A 22,376-nucleotide genomic window follows, 5' to 3' on the forward strand; every position below is an offset into this window, starting at 1 on the left:
GGCAGGCCCGGCCGGTGCGCGGCCAGGGCCCGGTCCCCGCGCCGCCGGCTCCCCGCGCCCCCGGGCGCCGCCCCCGCTCGCGGCTGGGCTCTGCGAGGCGAGTTGGAGCGAGGCGGCGGCGAGGGCAAGAGGCGAGCCGAGCAGGCCGCCCTGCCCGCGGCCCGAGCGCCGGCGCGAGGAGGGGGCGCCGCGGCCCACCCTCCTTCCTGCCTGGCCGCGGGCCGGCCGGGCCGCCTCGCCCTGACCCCCATGGCCGCCCGGGCCTCCGGGCCGCGAAGTCGCAGCGCCAGACCCAGGGTCCCCGAGTGAGCGCGGGCGCCGAGGTGAGCAGCGAGCGCCGGGGCGCGGGGCCGCAGGGGACTGCCGCGGGGCGGGGGCGGCGCGAGGTGTCGGGATCCCCGGCCCGGTGAGGAGTCGAAGCGGGTTCGGCGGGCCAGCGCGTGCGTTGGTAGAGATGTGGGGTCCTCGGGGTCATTGCTTTGTGTGGTGTGGGGGGTGCGCCAGGTCACCGGATGGCCGTCCGGGGAGCTGCAGGGTGGGGGCGCCCTGCGCCGCGGCTGAGGGAGGGTCTTCTGGAGGATGTGTGCGGCCGGCTGGGGTCCGGTGGGGGCGTGGGGGCGCGAGAAGCGAGGGTCGATTGTGGCAGGGGGCTCTGCGTGCGCCGAGGCGTGGAGTGCTTGCGAGCGTGGGGTGGGGACGTGGGGGGCATTCGCGCGGCGCGGGAGGGGAGCTTTGTGAGTGCGTCCGGGTGGGGGGCGGGGAGCTGACTTCTCCGTGCGTGACTAGGGGCCCGGCGTGGCCATCGCCTGGGAGTCAGGGCCGCGAGGGGCGACAAGGGCCGTGCGTGGCGAGATGGGGCGCGCGGGGCTCTCCGCGGTGTCCCCACCCGGGCAGCGGCGCTGGGGCCTGTGCGCAGGCCCGCCGCCGAGCAGGAAGCGGCCCCCAGCGAACGAGGGAGCTCCGTGGCGGCCAGACCTGGGGCGCGCAGGCCCTTTGGGGGTGACGTCACGAGTGGGGGCACCGGACACGCGAGCCTGGTGCCCCCCCAGACAGCGGCGCGGCTAAGCCCCCGGCCCCATGGCCCTTTTCTGGGCTGGGCCGCTGCGCCTTGTAGGCAGTGGACCCGGGAGGAGGACATGGGGGCAAATGTGGTGGGGGCAGAGGGGTGACAGGACGCGGGGGTGACATTTGGAGCGTGGTCGCACCAGGGACCTTTGGGGAGGGGCGGAGGGGAAGCGAAACACTAGCCAGGCCCGAGGTCGTTGCGGCCCCAGCTTCCTGGGGCGCCTGTTTTCCCAGCGAGCGGTTTCCCTTCTTGAGGATCTTGGTCCTTCTGAGTTCCACGCCAGGGGCCAGAGTGCGGGCCGGAGCCGTGCCCTCCTCCGGGGAGCCCTCGCTCGCGAGGGAGCGGCGGGGCTTCGGCTCTGAATGGAGAAAACCGAGTGTAACAATGCGCTATTGGGGGGCTGGGGGAGGGGAGGCAGCGCGCTTGAATGGCGGAGCCGGCCCCGCGCTTCCAGCACGCCTCACTCCCTCCCGCAGCGCCTTCCCCGTGGGTTCAGCGGGCCCTGATTCAGAGACCCACGCGGGACCTGCACTGTTCCCTCCCACCCAGAGTGCCCCCTCTTTATTTCTTTTCTAACGCAGTGGTGTATTGAGAATTCAAGGGCATTACATCTGGTTGCAATCCAGTTTCATGCCATTGCCGGGCTAAGACCTTGCGCTGACGTCAGAGCAGGGGAATTACTTCTTTTTATTTTATCTTTTTTTAGTTGTCTGCTGCCCTGGGAGGGGGGCGGGGTGGGCTAGGCGAGCTCTGATGTGGAGGCGCCAGCGCGATGGGAGCCCAGAGCTGGGGGCTCTGCTTCCCTTCCTGCCACCGCCCCCTCCATTCTCTGGGCAGACCTCGCTGTGCTCAGGGTCAGGCCCACCCTGGGTGGGGGGCCAGCTCTCGCTGCAGACTGAGTTGAGGCCCCTCCCGACTGACCACACAGCTGCGTTTTCAGAGGCTTCCCTGGGATGCGGCCCTCAGGATCTGGAGGCTGGAAAGTAATCTAGTTTCCCACCCCTCCCCCCTTGACAGTTTTCGGGGCGTCTGGGGCCCAGGACCAAGAACAAGGAGAGATGGCCTTTTGGGTGACACAGAAGTGAACACAGTCATTCTGATCTCCAGGCAGCCTCACTCCCAGCAGTCTGGCAAAGGCTTTCACAGTTAAAAGCCTTGGAGAGGAGGAGGATGTATCAAGGGTAATCCAGGCCCCAGAAGCCAACTGTGGAGTGGGCAAAATAGACCCTTTCCCTACAGCCACCCATCCCTCCTGCTTCTGCCAGATGGAGGGAAACCGCCTTTCTCTCCCACTGGTCCATGAGGCTCTTGTAGGCAGGGACCCTGTCTCACTTTTTAGACCCTGAAGCCCAGACTGATGGCTTTGCTTTCCAGCTCCTGCCAGTGACCTATAGTAAGAAATACAATTTAGGTCACAATACCATTCACACCCACTGTATATAACTGAAACAAAAGTTTAGTGAAATAACTCCTCTACTGTGTCTCCTGGTCTCTGATACTTTCTGTTCTAGTCTGTTTGATTTGTTTCTTTTAAATTGCTGGTTTCAACCCACTAAATTAATTTCACAATCCATGGATGGGTTTGAAAAACAGGCCTTGGAAATGAATCTGCCATCTAGTCATTCACCAAACATTAATTGAGACCCTAACAATTCTTCTCTTTTTTAAGTACTCAAGTAACACATGGATATATTCTCATTGCAAAAAATGCAAATAACCCAGAAGTTTATAGAGTAAAAGTTCCCTTGGCACCCTCCCACAGGTTAACTGTTTGAATGTATCCTTCCAGAATTTTTGCTAGGCACTTAATGTATACATGCATCATATATACCAGTACAGACATAGCTTTTTTTTCCCCCAAACAAGAATACACTGGTGACTCTCACTCTGACTTTTTTTTTCCTCTCCATTTGTCTTGGAGAGGTTATAGGGTGAGATGCTTCAGGCAAGGCTCTGGGTTGACTCTGGGCTCCACCACATTCACTGAATGAATTATTTACTTCTCCGTGCCTCAGTGTCCCCATCTATACGATGGGAGAATAACACCATGGACCTCCCAGGACTGATGTGAAGATTTAATGAGTTAATGCAGATAAGGTTTAGAACAGTGCTTTTCCCAATCAATGCAGGTTGCTATCTTTATCATATTATTTTTATTATTCTATTTCTGTGGCAACCCACGTTTGTATCTCATGGCTTTTAACAGCTGCCTGTGGCCATGGCATGTATGTGTCTTTTTCCTTTCTGGCCCAATGTGTGGCTCCACAGGGAGGGAGGAGGCGCATGTAACTGCAACGGTGTACACAGAGCAGTGTCTCTGTGGGAACAGTGTCCTGTGGGCGCTGGGCCCAAGGGAACAGGGATTTTCAAGGACCCACTGTTTCCAAAGTCCTGTGTTTAGTGCCGGGTCCAAGTAGGAAACAAGCCCCCAAGGAGTTCACAGCCCAGTGGGTGATTGGAGATCCAGATAACACCTTGGCCAGATTTGGGGTCTTGGTGGAGGTTGGGGCTTCGAGGGAAGGGGGCTCTGAGCAGGTGCTTCAGGCATGGTTTGCTGGGAAGGAGTGGGACGTTCCTGGCAGAGGGGGCTTAAGTCACAGAGCAAGTCTTTGGAGGGTGGCAGGGTTATGTCCTGTGCTATGGCCAGGAGGGGAGGCCTGGGCTCAGAAAGAATGGTGGCAGAAGAGGCCAGGCTGCTGCCTGGGCATCCTCACTGGCCTCCCTGCCTCCATCCCACCCCCTCCCAGGACCCTCTGGGGCACCTCCAGGGCCCCTGCTGCCTTCTGAATAAAGGTCCCGTCTGTAGTCCTCCCCTCCCTCAGGGACCTTTCAGGTGTCCTTTGCCTGTTCTGCCATCATTCAAGCCTTGTCGCCTGCTGCCACAGCCCACCTCTCCTTCTCTAGGTGCTGTCCTGGGCCTCCCTACCTCTGTGCACTGGCCTGGGCTGTTCCTTCCACCTGGATGCCCTCCGCCTTCCTCCCTGCCTCCCAAGACCAACACAGACGTCCTGCCTCCTCCTCCTCTGACCTCCAAGGCAGAGTGAGTCATCTCCCTTTGTCTATACCCCTGGCATGGCGTTTATCACGGAATTATCGGCAGTTCTGTCAGTGTCTGGCCTCCCCACGAGGCTGAAGCATCTAGGCCTGAAAGCACGTCTCCTTCCTCTCTCCGGCCCAGCGCCAAGGGCGAGGCCTAGAACACAGGGCACTCAGAAATGCTTCCTGGCAGAAGGGCCAGGTGAGGTGGAGTGGGTGACAACCCGGACATTGCTTCCTGTGGGCCCCTTCAATCCTAGCAAGGGTGTGCACTCTTTGTGGGTTCGGTGCTGTCAGACTTTAGCTGAGTAGGGTGAGGGGCTTGGGGAGCCAGCGCCAGCTCCCCCAGGCTGCTCCCTGAGGGGGCTGGGAGAAACTGGCTCATCCTGTTTCCCCAGGGACTGAGGCAGAGCTGTGCCCTGTTCCTGGTGGGTCACTGGGGATCTGAGATTGGAATGTGACACCAGAGAGGAGGGAGGCAGGACTGGAGGTGCAGGTTGGGGCTTGGCTGGCAAAGGACAGATTTTGCTCTACTGGTTATTGAATTCTGGGTGTGTGTGTGCGTGCGTGTGCGTGCGTGCGTGCGTGTGGTGCAGGGGTACAGCAGAGTTGGCGGGAGAGATGATGTAGGAGAAAAGGAAAGCTTGGAGGCAGAGAGGCAGGGTGGGGATTAGGGGATATGGGGGTCGTGAGCGGGGCTGAGGGAAGGAGAGAGGGAGACGTTCTCATTGCTGGACGGTAAGCTTAGTACCAGGGAAGGCAGCAAGGCGTACCAGGGTTCTGTGATGGTGGATGTTCAGGCTTCATCCGTTGGTTCAGCAGACATGCCCTGTGCTCACACTGGGCACCAGAGGTGAGCAGCTTGTGGTCCGACTTTCAAGGCCCATGAAGTCTAGGGGCCAGGCGGACGATGAGCACCCAGTTTTGGCTGTGGCAGAGAAGGTGCCCAGGATGCTGGCAGGAGTGTGTCCTGAGAGGAGGGGCAAAGATGCAGTGGGGTACAGGGCAGGGCCGGGACACTGTAAGGAGTTGTGGGGGTGGGAAGCCAAGGCTAGTGGGGCATCTCCTCTCTCCTCTCTGGCCTCAATCTCATCTGTAAGTTAGGGGAGGGTGGACTGCTGTCAGACAGATGGCCTGTGGGCCCCACTCCTTGGGGGTGAGGGCCTGGGTACCCCAGTGGAGAGGGCTCACTCAGAGCATCTGCAGGCCCACAGCTGGGGGGCTTGGCTTGAGGGAGAACATGCAGAACCGAGCTTGGGCTTGCTGTACTAGAGTTGCCTTCTTGGAGACTATGCCCATCTGGAGGGCAAGCTGGGGCGGGGGTAGGAGAAGGAGCATAGGATTTGGAATCAGGAGTTCCAGCTGCTGCTCCAAGCAGGTCACTTTCCCTCTCTGAGCATCAGTTTCCTCTTCTGTCAAAAATGTGAACATGAATTAGAGCAAGTGTGAAAGGTGATGATGGTGTGTTTTGTGATCTGGAAAGCAAGGAGGTCCTATAGCTTGGGGTCATAAACACAGGCTTTGGGGCCAGACCAGCCTGGATTCAAATCCAGGTACCAGCTGCTCTCTCTGAGGCTCCATTTCCACCCCCCACCCCCTTTAAAATAGGGATAAGAACAGGCCCTTCCTGGTTGCTGGTGCCTAACACTCATGCCTTGCTGGGGTGTTACTCATACTGCCAAAGGACTTCGCATATGGAAGAGATGGCTGTTATTCTTTCTCCATTCAGGCCAGGTTACCTCTAAAACTTACCTGCAGTGACACTGTCCAAAATGAGGAGTTTTGTGCTTGTTTCTTTTCTAGCCAGATTGAGGCAGATGGATTGAGTGGGTATTTTTACACATGGTGCAGGTGGGAATTATTAGTTTACTGGCCAGAATTTCTGTATCCAGAAGGACTTTGCCCCAATGGTATGGGTAGACCCCAAGAAAGCATCCAGTAACTTGTGACTTTGGTGGCAGCATAACCATAACTCATTCATTCATTCATAAAGCACACGTTGGACACCAGGGTACTGGGAACACAGCCATAAACGAGATGCAGTTCTAACGCAGCATCGTGGATACACAAGTGTATTTTGGACTTCGTCTGCTTGGGTTCAGATCCAGGTTTTACCACTTACTAGCCTGGGCAAGTTATTTATCTCCTTTACTCAGTTTCCTCGTCTGTAAAATGGGGAAAATGTTAGAATCTACCTCATAGGGTTGTTAGGTGAATTAATACATCTGAGTTCATACAGATAAAGTACTTAAAATAGTGTCTGGTGCGTAGAAAATGCCAGAGAATGGCTCCTCCTCATTGTGGTCATTTTTATTCCTGCCCTGAAGAATCTCTGTCCCAGCCAGAGCTTCCCTGTGAGGCATGGCACCCAGAAAGGAGGGCCAGGGCAGCCTGACTCCTTGATTCAGACCTCCCTGCAGTGACCTGGAGCTGGTTCTCTGTTCTGCTGCTGGGGCCTGGTGATGGGGAGGCCCCGTGAGGCCTTATTCACCCAGAATAAGGCACCAGGTAGGCTTGACACTTCGAGAAAGAATTCTAGTATCAAGTATAGAAGGCAAGTGTTTGCTTTCTTTCATTTTTTTTTTTTTTTTTTTAAGAGACAGGGTCTTTCCTTGTCTACCAGGCTGGAGTGCAGTGGCGCAATCATAGCTCACTGCAGCCTCCAACTTCCAGGCTCAAGCAATCCTGATCCTCCTGGCTCACCTCCTGAGTAGCTGGGATGACAGGTGTGCGCCACCACACCCAGCTAATTTTTAAATTTTTTGTAGAGATGGGGTCTCACTGTGTTACATTGCTCTCAGACTGGTCTTGAACTCCTGGCCTCAAGGGATTCTTCCACTTTGGCCTCCCACAGTGATGGGATTCCAGGTGTGCGAGAGCCACCACGCCCAGCCCTGAAAGTGTTTTCTGATTGAGACAGCCTCAGTTGCCAGAGGCCACCAGGCTGCCTCTGTGTGGCCTTAGGCATGTCCCTCAAACTCACTGAGCCCCCATTTCCTCATTCTTCAAATAGTGAAAATAATAGTACTTATTTCACAGTTTTGTGGGGTTTTTTTGTTGTTGTTGTTTTTTGAGACAGAGTCTCACTCTGTTGCCCAGGCTAGAGTGCCGTGGCGTCAGCCTAGCTCACAGCAACCTCAAACTCCTGGATTCAAGTGATCTTCCTGCCTCAGCCTCCGAGTAGTTGGGACTACAGGCATGAGCCACCATGCCCGGCTAATTTTTTCTATATATATTTTTAGTTGTCCATATAATTTCTTTCTATTTTTAGTAGAGATGGGGTCTCGCTCTTGCTCAGGCTGGTCTCGAACTCCTGAGCTCAAACGATCCACCCGCCTGGGCCTCCCAGAGTGCTAGGATTACAGGCGTGAGCCACCGCGCTGGCCTGGGTCCAGTTCTTGCTCAGATTCAGGTTCCATTGTTTTTGACAATAGCCCAGAGGCAATGTGAGAATGAGAATTCTTAACAAATATTAAAACCACCTGGAAGATTTCTTCTTAAGGTCTACAGCTCCTTGGAGATGTGCGGTTGTAAACCTCCCACTTGCCCAAAAGGACAAAGAATTATATGGTGATTGGAGAGACACTGAGGCCCAGAGAGGCCTAGCAGCTGTAGCAGTCACCCAGCAATCCAGGCATGGGGTGGGCTCGGCAGGGAACAGGTGGGAGATGACCAGAAATGGGTTTTGGTCTGGAGCTTTCTGACATTTGACAGTTATTCCTTCAGCAAAACGTTATGAGCAAGCGGCATTGATACACAGCTGAGGTCACATGGTCCTGTCTTCTGGAAGCTTCCTGTCTGCTAGGGAAAATGAAACGTGTGCGTTATTGTGTTAAGAGGTAAAATACAAATCAACTGTTCTATTAGAGGGGCCAGTCATGCATTCACTTATTCCAGGGGACACTGTGCTAGGCCGTGAAGCAGTAGTTCTCAATCGGGGACAATTTTGTGCCTCAGGACTTTGGGCCATGTCTGGAGGCATTTCTGCTGTCTCAGCTAGGGAGGCGCCACTGGCATCAGTGGGTAGAGGGCAGGGATACTGCTCAACGTCCTACAATGCACAGGACAGTCCCCACAGCAACTATCAGCTGGTCCCAGATGTCCACAGTGCCAAGGGGGTGGGAAGCCCTATCCTGGGACAGCCTGGTGGCTGAGCAGACATTACAGAAATGACTGCATAGGTATGGATTTAATTGTAATTGTGAGCTAAGAAGGAAAAGACAGAGGGCAGAGAGAGTGACACAGGGCTTTCCACTCCTGTAAGGGGAGGCTTTGGGGGAGGTCTTCCCAGTGAGGGCACAGCCCAGGCATAGGCTCAGAGGCAGAAAGTGAAAGGGTTTGTCATGGGCAGGGCAGGCTGCCTTGTACCTGGTGTGTGTCTGGGAGACACCAGAAAAAGACCTGGCCTCAGTGGACCTAGGAAGTAGCTTCCAGAGGTGGGGAGAAGATAAAGGAGGGGAGGTGCTCTCCCCTTCAGTCTGGCCTGAGGGAGCTACACCCCCCTGGCATGCTGTGCTCTGGGGGACCAGGTGGGTAGAGGTACCCTGTAGGGGCCCAGGTGCAGCCCTACAGCCTGGGACCCAGCGTCTGTCCTTTCTGTCATTTGTATCCCTCTGATAGGCGGAAAAGAGAAGCAGGAAAAAAGGGAGAAGAGGAAGAACAATATTTTCATTTCAAGCACAGATAGGGGTGGGGGAGGTGGGAAGGAATCTGGTTTATGATACCTTTGAGACAAGCACAGAAAATCCCCACCGTGGCCCGAAATAGCACTACAAACACATGTTTTGCCAAATTAGACTTAATTCAGTGGCTGTCTCTTCTTGAGTCCAGCAGGATGTGGATGGACCTAGCTTTGTTTTCTTGGGGTGACACTGTCCTTGGGGGTCCCCACCCTGGGTAATTAAACTGAGAGGCCCTGATCTCCCAGGCAGGACAGGAGCCTGGGGAGCTCAGCTTGGCATCCTCTGGCCTCTGAGAGGGTCAGAAATGGTGGGAGGTGGTGCTGGGCAGGAGGATCAGCTGGGTGAAAGCAGAGGTGGGAAAGGCCTGGTTCCTCTAATAAATGAATATCTGTCTCTTTGGATGCTGAAAGGGATTGTAGAGAAAAGCCATCATTGGATGAATGCCTGCTGTTATGCCGGGCATTGAGTGGTCCTCTGTAAGCCTTATTAACGAACTGCCCTATATGGATTATGAAGAAAACTGAAGCTCAGAGAGGTTAAGTGACCTGCTTGAGGTCACACAGCAACCACATGGCAGAGCTGGGATTAGATACCACATCTGTTGGGCTCCAAAGCCAGGCCCCGCCTGCTGCTCACTGCCCTCCTCACGTTAGTCACTTATCCATTCAGGAGATCATCCCTGGCTGTGCAATAATACTGTGACCTGATGGGAATTTTTTAAGGCTTGGAGTCAGCCATCCATGAACTTGCATTCTGACTGGGGCAGTTTCTGTTTATGTGGCTTTCCCTCTCGGAGCCTCCTGTTTCCTCATCTATCAAGTGGGCATAATCATGCCTTTATCCTGGAGTTGCTGTAAGGGTTAAACTCAGCAAGGAAGAGGTTGGAAGGGGAAGTGGGAGGCCCGGGCAGGTCCCTGGGCCACCCAGCTTGGCAGGGTGCAATAAAAGAGCCCTGGGTAGGAGCCAGGCAAGATTGCGGTATCTCTGTGCTGTATCAGTATTGGGTTTCTTTATTTGAATGGGGAGAGAGGGCAGACTCCCTCTGCTCTGCAGGTAGAGAAGGTGGTGTGGAATGCGGGTGTTTATTTTTCTTTGCCTGTGAAAGCCCTGTTTCAGCTCAGGCTGACTGTGTAGTGCTTCCCAAGACACTGCAGTGGGTGCCGGCCACACAGAGGGATCTGCCCGGGTGTCTGCCCAGGGTGAGAGGGCACCCACTGAGTGAGCCCCCCAGTGCAACCTGTAAGCCCTCATCCCAGTGCCTGGGATACCTGGGAGTCCTTCAAGAGTGAGGGGTGGGTGGGGGCCATGAAACCAGAGCCTCATCACTCCACCTCCTCCACCTCCTACGATTAGGCCCTCCTGGTCCCATTCATCTCCTTATCTCCTGGCAGCCATTGGGTTGCTGGGAAGGCAGGGGCAGCCTTCCTGATTGACAAACAAAACAAGCCTTGCTCACAAAAGGAGAGGGGAGGCTGGCTGGGCCTCTCCAGCTCCCCTCCCCCTGCCCCAGGCATCTCTCCTGCTCTACCCAGCTGGCACCCTACATTCTGAGATGCAGCAAGGGGGCTCCAATGCCATTGTCGTCGGTCGGGCCACCGGGCTAGGAGCCCCTTGCATTGAGGAGGTGGATTCTAGAAACTACGGGGTGGCCAAGAGGCGGGGCTTGCAGCAATGGCCGCCCCCTCCTTCCCTTCAGCTGGCTGGGCTGGCAGCTTGAAGAGGAAGCCAGACCGGCAGGTAGCGGAGAAAGACATCGGATCCAGGGGGAGCAGCAGAGAAAGCAAACAAACAGGGCTTTGTGTGGCTGCAGATTGACGTCTCAGAAGGGAAGCCAGGCCTGTGATAGGGGTAGAGGAGGAGGGGACGAGGGGATGGAGACCAGGCCATTGCCCTGGGCCAGAGATAGGCGGCTGGACCAGCGCAGGCTGAGCGGCCAGGAGGCAGGGAGTGCCACTACGTGTGGACAGGCATCTGGAGACACAGCCTGGCCAAGTCCCAGCTCTGCCACTTCACTCCTTAACAGATCTGGGCTTGTTTGCCCACCTAATCTGGGCACTCACACGCAGGACTTACACGTAGGAAGAAAGTCATCTGGGCTGGCCCAGTCGGTGGCAGCTCCCATCCTACCCTTGCCACCCCTCCCTGCCCCCTCATTGCTGGCAAGACAGAATAAAAGGGAATCAGGGTCTCCCTGAGGAGCTGCCAGCCTCACTGGGTCTCCCGGGAGGGCAAGACTTCTGCTCAGAGCTGAGGGCACTTTGGAGGCTTTGACAGGGAGCCAGCCGTGCTGCGGGGATTACAGGTTCCCTGTCCAATAACAGATGCCAGAGTGTAGGTGGACAGAGGTTGGCATCTCAGGCCCCCGGGACTGGGGAAACCAAACTACCCCCTTTTTACTGGGGGCCTTCCTGTGGACAGAGTGAGGGGCCATCTTTTCTGGGGGCGTGTGTGTCATATTCTGGATGCCATCGAGGGCAGCTTCCCACTCGGCCCAGCCCACCTCTCTGGGGGCCGGGAGGGCGCGGGCCTCGCGGGAAGGCTTAGGTAGGCGCTGTCAGGCCAGACTCGCAGGCAGCTCCACGATCGCCTCCAGGGCCGTTTCCTCTCCTCTCTCCGACCTCGAGAGGGGGCGGCGAGAGGGCAAACGCCCGCGCTTCCTGCCAGCCCGGCCCCGCCCCTCCCTTCCGCGGCGCCCACCATCTTGGCCGCGTCGGGCCTCCTCTCCGGCGCGGTCCCACAGGCCCCGGCCCCGGCCCGCGACGCCGACGCGGGGAGGGGGCCCGCGAGCGTCTGGGTGTCGCGGCCGCGCGGGGTGGGGCGGGCCGCTTGCGTCGCCATGGCAGCGCCCCGGCCCGGCATGCTCCGCGGGGCCGCGGAGGCCCCGCCCCGTGGCGGGCTCGGGGCTTTTTACGGGAACGATGAGCCCTGGGCTGTGGCTTGTAGTGCCGGCTCGGCGACTGGTGCTCGCAGGGCTTCGAGGCCGGGCGCTACTTTTTCCTGAACCTCCCTTTCCTCCATGGATGTTTGGGGAGGATAAGTGAGATCCTGTGCGGGTTAGCCTCGGGACAGGCTCTGCTCAGTGAGCCCAGCAGGAGCCTCGGGAAGCCGCTTCTGGGCTGGGCCCCAGGATAATGGGGAGGCTGGACATGGCGCCCCCCTCCTGTTGCGGGGGGGGTGTTGGAAGTGGGGATCACGCTGCTCCTTAGCTGCAGGTTCTGGGCCTCCGGCTCCGGCCTTCCCTGGGACTGCCCATGGGCCCAGTGGGGGCCTACTTTCTGCCCGACGGCCAGAAAGAGGAGGGGGCCAGGAGTGCACACCTCACCCAGTCCTGGCCTGGCCCCTGCAGCCCCAGCCAGCCTCCCTCCAGCCCAGGAGCACGGGCCTCCCCTAGTTGGCAGCAGTTGGACTGTCTGGCCAGGAAGCACATTCCTACCTCCTGAGCTCTGGCACCCCGCCTGCCCTGGGGGCAGCCTCTTCCGGAACTTTGGTGCCAACCCAGCCCTGCCCTCCTTCCAACGCTGCCCTGCCCCAGCGCGGCCTTCTCGTGCCTTAAGTCCCCAACTGCTCACTCTGCCGCTGCCTTCTTTCCCCTTTCCTCTTAAGAGGCACAGACTCAGCTGACCACTGTTCCCTCCCACCTGTATTGGCCAGGCAGCTAAATTTAATGCTGGCCTTTGGGTCTTGGAATGGAGGCTGTGTGCTGGCTGAGTAGCTGTCCTTTCGCCTTTCTCTTTCCTCACCTAGGGCACACGCACAGGGAGGGTGAGAATGGGCTTTGATTGCAGCAGAAGGGACTCAGGCCTGCCGTCAAAAAGACCTTCCCAGCCCTAAGCATTTTGTTCTTAATAGAAATCATCAGATGATTAATATGTTGGTTGTAGAAAAATCTGAAAGTACAAGAAAACAAGTAAAACCCCCCTGTAATCCAGGACATAACCACTGTCAGTGTATTTCTGTGAAACACTTAATGATAAAAATAAAATTATAAAATATGGAGTCATGCTATATATTTGGTTTTGTAAGGCACTTGATGGTTTTTAATAGCTTTTCCCCCTCACTACAAAAGGAGGGCAGGCTTATTATAGACTTTTTGAAAATATGACAAATCAAAAGAAAATATACTCTCAGTTTCCAAAGGCAGCCACAGTTGTTGCTATCCCCACCCTCACCCCATTCATGGGGTTTTATGTTTTGTGTTTTGTGTTCTTTAGTTATGCCATCACTCATGTTTACACCTTTGGATATCCTGCTTTTTTCACTTAATGCTGTATAACACACTCCTGAACCATGATCTTGGGAGAGCATCAGAAATGAAGCAGACATTTCTGGGAGTGGTATGTTGGACTGGGTGTTCACTTTCTGACTTTGTTCATCCTCTCCCTACCTGCAGGACCCCCAAGGAGTCCTTCCTCATTGCCAGTAACCTCTGATAAGCAGCTTGGGCCAGGGGATCCTGCTTGCTAGGGGCCCAGGAAGCTGTCTGTTCTCACCAGACCAGGCAGGTGGGACATGGAAGACTCATGGCCCCTTGCTGAGATCCAGGCTCCAACAGCAAGGGGCTTTACTGTGGGCCAGACTTGCAAGGTTTTAGGGAGGTCTCAGACCTCAGCCTCATCCAGGACCTCCTTTGCCTGGCCACACTCAGACTCAAAGGCCCCTTGTTGGTCTTGTGACCCACATATGCTTTGACTTCCTCAGAGTTGGTTTCTGCTGCTCTGGGCTCCTCAGCCCCTCTTCCAGCCTCTCCCTGGAGGCATGCAGGTCTGCACCAGGCACAACCTCCCTCTGCCCAGCTGCCTCTCCAGCCTAGCTGCGAGCTGCCCTTGCCCCCGCCCACCTCTGCTGCCAGGCCTATATCTTCTCCCTCATTCCTGGACAGTTCAATTCTAACACATCCAAGCCCTGTGTGAAATAGGCCTTGGGAAATCACAGTTGCCAGGGATGGATGGATTGGCATTTAAAAGGCATCCAAGGCTTGGGGAAAAAAACTGAAGAGACAAGGGAATGCAGGGCCCTGTCTCTAAGTGGCAGCTGGATTTAGTGGATGGAAAAAAATCACAGAATGCCCCTTTCCTCTGGAATAATGGCCCTGCACAGGGGCAGTGGGTGTGGCATAGACATGCCATGGCCCGCCTGGCCACCACCTGCCACCGCTGCTGTGTGCTCTCAGAAATGAAAAGATGAGGAGGGAGGGATGTTGTCAGCCTGCAGCCAATGGCCCTGTAAATTATATTCTCTTAACAGGTTTATTCATTTATAAAATATTTAAGACCTGTTTCGCTTTACCTGTATCGAGGAGGCAGCCAGGTTTGGGCTGAGATTGATGCTCTGAACATGATTTATTTATCTGGATTTGCTCTTGTGGACAGGGTGCTGCCTGTGTATGGAATTCAACCAAGTGGCAAGATGGGTGTGTGTCTGTGTGTTCCTGGGTTTGGGGACCTATGTGTGTGCAGTGTGTGTCTGTGTCGGTTTTTCGGGGGGTATTACGTGGAGGGGGTGATGGTTCTTGTATGATTGATGTATTCAGGCATGTGTCTGAATTTTTCTGTGTTGGATTATTGAGTGTGCCTGTGTGTGTGTGTGTGTGTGTGTGTGCATGTAAGTAATATGTGACTTTGTGTGTATAAGTGGGGGTGCTATGCTGTTAGGTATTTGTGTGTTTGTGACTGGAACCAGTGTGTGGTTGTTTGTGTGTCTGTGTCTGAGCTGGGCAAATGAGCTGAGGGGTGGGTTTGTCTGAGTGTGTCATGGGTGCTTACATATGTTGTGGTATCTGCAGCAGGCCATGTGTTCTTTGTGTGTGCCTGGCTCAGTGTCTCTCTGTGTGTTCATGTGTATGTGTGTACATCCTGTGATGTGCGGCCCGGGGCGTTGGCCACTGGCTGAGTTGCCAGGGCATCTGCCTTTCCATCAGGCTCAGGGCTCCAGGAAGAACAAAGTGCTTGGCAAACCTTGGCCCTGTGACTGCTGTGTGGCTGGGCCTCAGGTCCAAAAAGGACAGGCTTAGGGGGCTGAAGGCACACTGACAACCCCAACCTTCTTCCAGAAGAACTGGGTCTCTGCTCAGAGACCAGAGGGGACTTGGCGGTCAAGCTGGGCCAGGCCCACATCTCACACATGGAGAGACTGGGGTCTGGAGGGGGCACAGCCAGGACCCCAGTGCAGAGCAGGGCTCCCACTCCAGTGCTGCACTCAGGAGCAGCCCCCACCCATCCCTGAGCCTCAGTTTTCTTTTCTGTCACACAGTGGGTGGGTTCCCAGGTGCCTGTGGCTCCTCACACATGAGCTGGATGGCTCCTGGCTGACTTAGAGCATCAGGACTAGAATGGCCAAGGCACAGAGCAGGCTGGGGTTTGTCTACCACCACTCAACGAGTTGAGTCCAGCTAGGACTCAAGAACAACAAGGAATGATGGGAAAACTCCCGCTTTCAGGCCCCCAAGTCCCAGGGATGGGGTAGACTCCGCATTTGAGGCATTGTCTCTGTCCTTCCCCCAAGCCTAGGCCTGGCCCAGATGGGGCCCAGTGGCTGAGGAAGTGGCAGGCAGTCCTGTAACAGCCCTGGGACCACTCCCCCCCCCAAAACATAGTAGCCAATGTGTCTGTCACTAGTTCCTAATGAGGCTGCCGAAGGCCCCCCGGGACACATACCTTTGCAGACCAGCCTCAGGGTCAGGCTGGGAAGGAGCACCGAGCCCTTCCCCCACCTACATCCCCCAGGCCAGCTAAGCTGTGGAGGTATTGAGACCCTTCTTGGTCACAGAGCCAGCTGTGAGGGGGCTGGAGGGCTAGGGGAGGCAGGAAAGGCCACACCAGGCACACATTTTTCTTTGGCACTGTGACTATTTGTAGTAATAATACTTCCATTTGGTCAGCATCTTTGTTTGCAGGCCTACTGTGTGCCAGGCACTGAGATCAGCCATGATCTAGAATAGACAGAATCCCTGTCCTTGGGGAGGTGTGGCCAAGGGAAGAAAGACACTAATCAAAGAATCAAGTTATCTGAGTCATTATACATTCCTGTATGGGATGCACATTGATCACAAGCCAAGACAGAGGCCACGAAGACACAGGCAGAGTTCCTCTATGGGAGACTGGAAGTCCTGTGCCTAGGCTTGGGGCTGACCCGGACACCAGATAAAGGTTCAGCCAGGACGGAAGGAATCAGGAGACCCAGATTCTTGCTGTGTGGCCCCAGGTAACTGCCCACCTTCTCTGGGCTTCTCACACACAGGCTGGCAGCTTCCTTCTAGCTCTATCACCTCTGAGTGGAACTCAGGCAGTCTATGTCTCCTTTTCCTGTGCTTTTGCGCTCCCTGCCAGGGCCCTCGAGACATCTGTCGGCAACAACCTTGACTTTGGAATGCTGGAGGCACTGCCCCAGGGGATGCTTGGAGCCAAGCACAGCATCACTGCCTCAGGCCCCACCTGCCATTTCCTCCGAGCCCTTTTGCTCTCACAGAGCCACCCCCTGGACCAAAGAAAGCCTGGAATAGACGAAATTGGAGAATAAGTCCCCTGTTCCCCCTCCCCACCCCCATTGCAGAGAGAAGTATTTATTCATGCGTTCATTCCTTCATTTGCTTGACTAGTGTTTCTGGAACACCTAGCATTTGCCAGGCACTGACTACCTGGACTGAGAAGGCAAGCTGGTGGTCCGGCCGCATCCTGCCCACAGACCCATTTTGAAGGCCCACCCATTGTTTGGGGAAGAAAATCAAATGAGTTGCCATGAGTAATCTTTAGGTGATTTCACCCCCATTTCCAGTTCACCTGGATGCTGACAGCCAGCTCCGCCAGGCCAGGATCCTGGAGCAAGCTACTTACTGTCTGCTGGGTGGGAGCCCAGCCCACCCCCTGGCCACAGTGCCCATCCCTCCCTGGTGGCCCTCCTGGCCTGGTCACGCATGGTAGTGTGGCTTCCTAGTTACAAGCCCAGGGGTGGCTGGGGCGGGGCTGGGGAGGTGTGGTGTGGAGCCAGACTGCCCAGGTTCAGATCTTCACTGTGGCTTTTTACCAGCCATGAGACCTTGGGTGTTCCTCTCCAAGCCTCAGTTTCCTCTTCTGTAAATGAAATCACGAGAGTGATTACCCCTGTTCTGGAGTACCCACTACTCCTGGGTTTGTTGGGGGTGGGGATTAAGTGAAAGAATTTATTAAGTGAGAGAATAATGCTTAGAATTAGCATAAGCGTTGGCTGCTATTGTTGTTGCTGAATAAAGGAACCACTTTGCAGGCTGAGACCTGGACTGGGGGACCCTGTATGAGTCACCTGGCACCTCCAGGCCTCAGCTTCCGCAGCTGTTTCTTTGGGAAAGCTGCACCTGCCCTGTCGGTTGGGTTGGGTCTCCTCCCTCACCCTCCGAAGACCTACCCATTCCTGGGACCTGGGCTGGGCCCCCGCCCCCAGCCTGGGTCTTGTGAAACCCCTGGGCTTTCAGAGGCAGCGTGGAGCTCCAGGTACTGGGTCCGGCCTCCGGGCGAGGCCCCGCCCACGGCCCGGCCTCCCGTGGCCCGGGGCCGGGCTGGGCTTCCCCGGCGGGCCTCGGCGGGGCTGGAGGCGCAGCTCTGCCCCTGTGCGCTAGCGCGCTGCCCCGGCGGGGGTCGCCGCCATCAAAGCGTCTTCTCGTTCTTATGCTAATGAGCTCCATTAATGCTTAATGGCTGCGAACACGCGGGTTTAATTGCACCTGCCCGGGCCGGAGGCGCGGCCGGCCGCGGAAGCAGCTGCGCGCCAGCCCGGACGGCCTTAATTACCTGGAAAACGACGCCCGGCGGGGAGGGCCGGGCGGGGCGGCGGGGCTCGGAGGGGCTGGGCCTCCTCCGCGGAGGCCCAGGCCGGAGCGCGGCGCCGGGCGCGAGCGGCAGGCGTGGCAGGTTCATTTCGTTAATTTATCGCCCTGCCTGAGCCCGCCGGCGGGCCTGCGCTCAACCGCGCTGCCCGGTCGGGCGGCCGCAGCCTCCGCCCGGCCCGGCCCTGCGCTCCCGCCGGCTGTCGGCTCTGGCCACTGGGGTAGGTTTGGCTTGGCATTCAAGGCCCTCCGGGACCGGCCGCTGCCCACTGACCCGGTGCCACCTTGGTCTGCCACAAGCACTGGCAATAGTGGTCACACACTATGTGCCAGGTTCCCTTGGTGGGCAGCTTAATGTGACCTCGCAGACCCCTCTCAATGCCTCTTCTCTCCCTTACCCCCCTCACCTTCCAGAAGCTGTTCGCTGCCCGAAACAAACCCACCCTGCCCCTCCAACAAGATCAGCCTCTGTCCTCCTGGACTCGGTCTGGTCCCCCTGTTGGGGAGCAGGGTAGCCCAGGATGAGGCTGTCTGGGTGTCCTCCCCCTGGACAACAGTTCATTGAGGCATGTGGTCAGACTGCCCTGTCTCTACACACATGCGCCCACTCGCCCACCCCATGGCACTGGGGTTGGGAGACCACAGTGCTGCCCTGAGCCCTCTACCCAGACTGGGGGCTGTGGGACTGATGGGAACCTCAGGGAAACCTTAAGACCTAATGGTGTCCCCGGTGGGACCTGCCTGTGCTCCTCCCCAGCCCCCTCAGGTGAACCCTGGTGGGGTGGGGGCCTGCATCTCCTCTCTACCTCACTCCCTCGTCTCTCACTCTCTTTTTCTGCAGAGGGAACAAAAAGGGAGTAGACAAACTGCTTATGTGGCTCCTGGAAAATGGCCCCCTTCCCCACCCCTTTCCACTCCCCCTTGCACCCAGCTCCTCCTTTCTGCCCCCCTCCAGTCCCATCCTTTCTCCCTTCTGGGCTGCACCAATGACAATCGTACCGCATGGGCTCCTGCATCCTCCCTCTGTGCCGTCTCAGAGATAGACCCTAGGGCATTACGTGATACCCATTGGAGACCACGCAACCCTGGTCCTGCCTGTGTCAGGCAATGCCGGGAGCACAGAGCGGAGTCAGACTCAGGCTCTGCCCTCGGAGGACTCCAGTGTGGGAGAGGCAGCCTTAGAGTACTCCAGTGTGAAGAGGACCGATTTAGAGGAAACAGAATGGTCTTTGAGCTCAGACTGGGAAGGTCAGGAGAGGCTTTTAAGCCCAGCCTGGACGGAAGGATAAGTGTGAGCTCATCAGAGGAAGCATCATTCCAGGTGGGGAGACAGCTGGGGCTAAGGCCTGGCCAGGGCAGAATGCTGGCTCAAATGGAGGCAGATGAGGGACAACCACAAAAAGCTTGAGCTTACTCTAAAGTGGTGAAGCATGAGGCTGGAGAAGTGGGCAGAGGTTCCTCTGTTGCCCAACAAACTTTAGTGGCTCCCTATTGCCAAGAGGGCTAAATTCAGACCCTTCAGATGGCTGGCAAGCTTGTGCCACCCACCTCATCTCAGGACACAGCCTAGCCTCAGGTGGTCCCTGCCAACCCTCCAACCCTCGCATGTTTACTGTAGGCCCACTGTGTGTGGGAAGAGGGGATGGGCACTGACCGTATGTGTGCTCAATGGCAGTTGGGTCTGCTGGGTAGGCCTTTTCTGGTTTGTTAGGGTTCCGGCATGCCTGGTCTTTAGCCAGAATTTGTCATGCTTCCCCCCACAACTCCATGCCCCCACCCCCATCCTTGTCCCCAGATGTCCTTGCAGACAAAATGGAGGTGAATGGGCAGGCTGCCAGGGGCGTCAGGTGGCATCACAGCCGGGCGGACAGTCTTCCCTGATTAATGAGGTGGTGGAAACTTGGAGGGAGGTCTCTACTGGCATGCCTCGGGGCTCTGCCCTTGCCCTAGCCACGGCGAGGAATGAGGCTCACAGGGGTTGAACACTTCCTCCTTGCCAGGCTCCATGCGAAGCTATTGGTATCCAGTAGTTTGTCACCACCCATGGGGTATATTCTGTTAATATCTCATTTTGCAGATGGAGATGCTGAGGCTTAGTGGGGGAGAAGCAGTGAGCCCAAAGTCACTCAGCTCAGAGATGACAGAGGTGGGCCTCAACCCAGGCCTGTGCAACTTCAAAGCCTATGCTTGTAATCGCCGAGCTGTGGCATCAGTAATTCATCTTCTGCTAGATGTGGCCTCGTGAGTCATGCCCTTTCCACTTCATCCTCTCGTGGTGGTTAGTGTATACTTTGTGTGTAGTAGGTGCTCAGTAAATGCTTGTGGACTGGATGATTGGGGCTATGAGCCATGGGCAGGGCTCAGAGGCGATGGGAAGGCTCTGTCACTGTCCCCACCTCCACCTCCACCCCCAGGCTTCTAGGCAGAGGTTGGGCTCACAGGAGGCCAGGGAGGATCCAGCCTCCCGTCCACATCAGGAGGACGGCCACCCTTGGAGGCCAGGTCAATGGGGGCAGGCCACACTGCAAGTCCTTGGCACTGCTTGGAGAAGGGATGCCAGTGAGGGTTTCAGTGCGGGGTGTTGGCTACTTTTTGATCAAGCCCCTAGGCACAAAACCTTAGGGAGGGACCCTCCGGACAGTGCATTCTTGCTGCAACTGAAGCATGAGTCTTCCCCCAGAACCTTTGTGGTATAAGGGCCCAGCTGTGGCTCAGGAAAGATGTTAGATCATGGTTCTGGCGCTCAGGGCAGGTGTCAGGGGGTGGGAAATGTTGGCCAAAAATTATACCAGGAACAAGCATAGTGAAAACAGAGGCTCTGAGGTTAAGGTCACAGAGAGAGCTAGGTCTGTTTTCAGGCTCCACTGGTCCCTTTCTTTTGTTCCATACCACTCCCCATATGACCCCCGTGTGGCTTCCCAGGAGGCCCCAAGGCCTTGTTTTCAGAAGTCCTGGCTGTAGAGCCTTGGAGTAAGGTCTATCTCTGTCCACTCCTCTTTGGCCTCCCTGATGGGGACAGTCCCCGGAAGCAGTGAGCCACCGCACGCCGGCCAGGCAGCCCAGCTCCTCAGAGGGCGGCCCAGGCAGTTAGGGCCATAGGCTTGATGGGCCATGGCCTGGGTACCCTGCCCTGGTAGACCACTGTGTCCTTGCCCTGTCTGTCAGGAAAGTGAGGTATGTGTGACCACCCTCATTTCTCAGGGGCCTTCCCTGAGGCAGAGGCCGCCACAGGTACCTAGTGCTATTGAGGCGGGTGGGGACACTTAGACCATGGTGGACAGAGACTTGCAGTCTCGTTTCACCCCTACACAAGGTAAGACTTTGGCCCCATCCCTGCTGCCTCTGGGCCTCAGTTTCTCTCTCAGCAAAATTTGGGACTGGCCTCATTATCTCCAGGGGTTCTAGCATTCGATCCCTGGGAGTGCACATGCCAGTGTGAGGACGCTCTTTCTGGTGGGGACAGTCAGGATGGGCCTCCATGTGGGGGACTTCTTGTCCGCCTGGGACTGTCCTGAACCATCAGCCAGCCTCAGCAGAGCACCTGTGCTGGGCAGTGGGGCGTGACGTGACATAAACTGAATTCTGACCTCGGCCCCACCCGTTATGAGCTATGTGATCTTGGTGGGTCCCTTCACTGTTGGGGCTTTAGCGCTCTCATTTGTAAAATGGGGATATTTATAGTCCTGGCCTCAGAATGTTACCATGAGTGTTAAATGAAGCTCCCATTTCACATCCTCAGCCCAGCATCCGGGGCACAGGGGGTACCCGATAAATGGCCTCTGCTGCTTGCATTGTTGTTGGTGTTGCTGGAGGAGTCCTTAGAGCTGCTGGCCCAAGCTTCCAGTTCCTCGCCCTCCCAGGCTGGTGGTAGGATTGTGCTTCCTGGTGGTCTTGCAGTTGGGTGGGGTCATGTGACCAGTTCTGGCCAGTGAGCAGAAGTGACACGTGTCTCTTCTGGGCCAGAGCACTTCATAGTGGGGTGGGGGGGAGGTGGGGTCCCCAGAACTCTCTTTCCTCTGGCAGCCCAAGGTCAAGGTGGTGACTGCTCAGTGAGAAGGAGCCTCCCTGCCATGCCAATGAACATGTAGTGTGAATGAGAAATCAACTCCTGTTGTTTTGAACCCTCAAGATTTGGGGATTTTGTTGTAGCAACATAGCCTAGCCCATCCTGACTGATATTAATTCTTCTTCATCTTCATGATCATCATTGTCATCATTCTCACTCAAACCTGACCCCCACCAGTGGTCCATGCAAAAGAACAACAGGCAATGGAGGAGACGTGCCAAAAAAGAGAACTTTATTGCTGATCTATTTCTAGAATTGTTTATTTCATTTTCTCATTTGTTCACCTTCTCATACTTTGTTTACCTCATTCATTCCTTCAAAACACACCTCTTGAGCACTCATTTCATAGGTCCCAAGGGAGCCCACAGGCCAACAGGGGAGCTGGAGATCCTTCTGCAGAGCTGGCACTGGGGACGGGACTCCCCGTGGGATGCTGACGGTGGGGTGGACGTCAGACTTGCAGAGCCAGGTGGAGGGAAGGAATGGCACTCCAGGGTGCATCTGCCTGAGAAAAGGCCTAGAGGTGGCAGGAGGCTCCAGGCAGATGGGTCTAGCCAGGTAACGGCCAGACTGGAGGGGGACTTTGGCCTTTGGCCCGTGGGTCATGGAGCACCCAGTGCTCTGGGCTGAATGACGAGGATGGTGTGCGTAGGTGAAGCGAGAGGCCAGCGGTCAGAGGGAGGGAGACCAGGTGGAGGGGCCAAGAGTCCAGGAGGGCAGGGGCCGGCAGGG

General features: G+C 56.5%; 1 protein-coding gene across 1 annotated transcript in view; it reads left to right on the forward strand.

Moving 5' to 3' along the window:
- Positions 1-222: 222 nt before the first annotated feature.
- The window catches only part of RAI1 (retinoic acid induced 1), a 119,911-nt gene continuing 97,757 nt past the window's right edge, over positions 223-22,376 (forward strand). Inside the window, exon 1 of the mRNA XM_045526868.1 lies at positions 223-323. The gene's annotated coding sequence lies outside the window, so the exon portion shown is untranslated. The remainder of the gene's footprint in view (positions 324-22,376) is intronic.

The sequence above is a fragment of the Lemur catta genome, chromosome 15, assembly GCF_020740605.2.
Source record: "Lemur catta isolate mLemCat1 chromosome 15, mLemCat1.pri, whole genome shotgun sequence".
Classification (NCBI taxonomy): Eukaryota; Metazoa; Chordata; class Mammalia; order Primates; family Lemuridae; genus Lemur; species Lemur catta.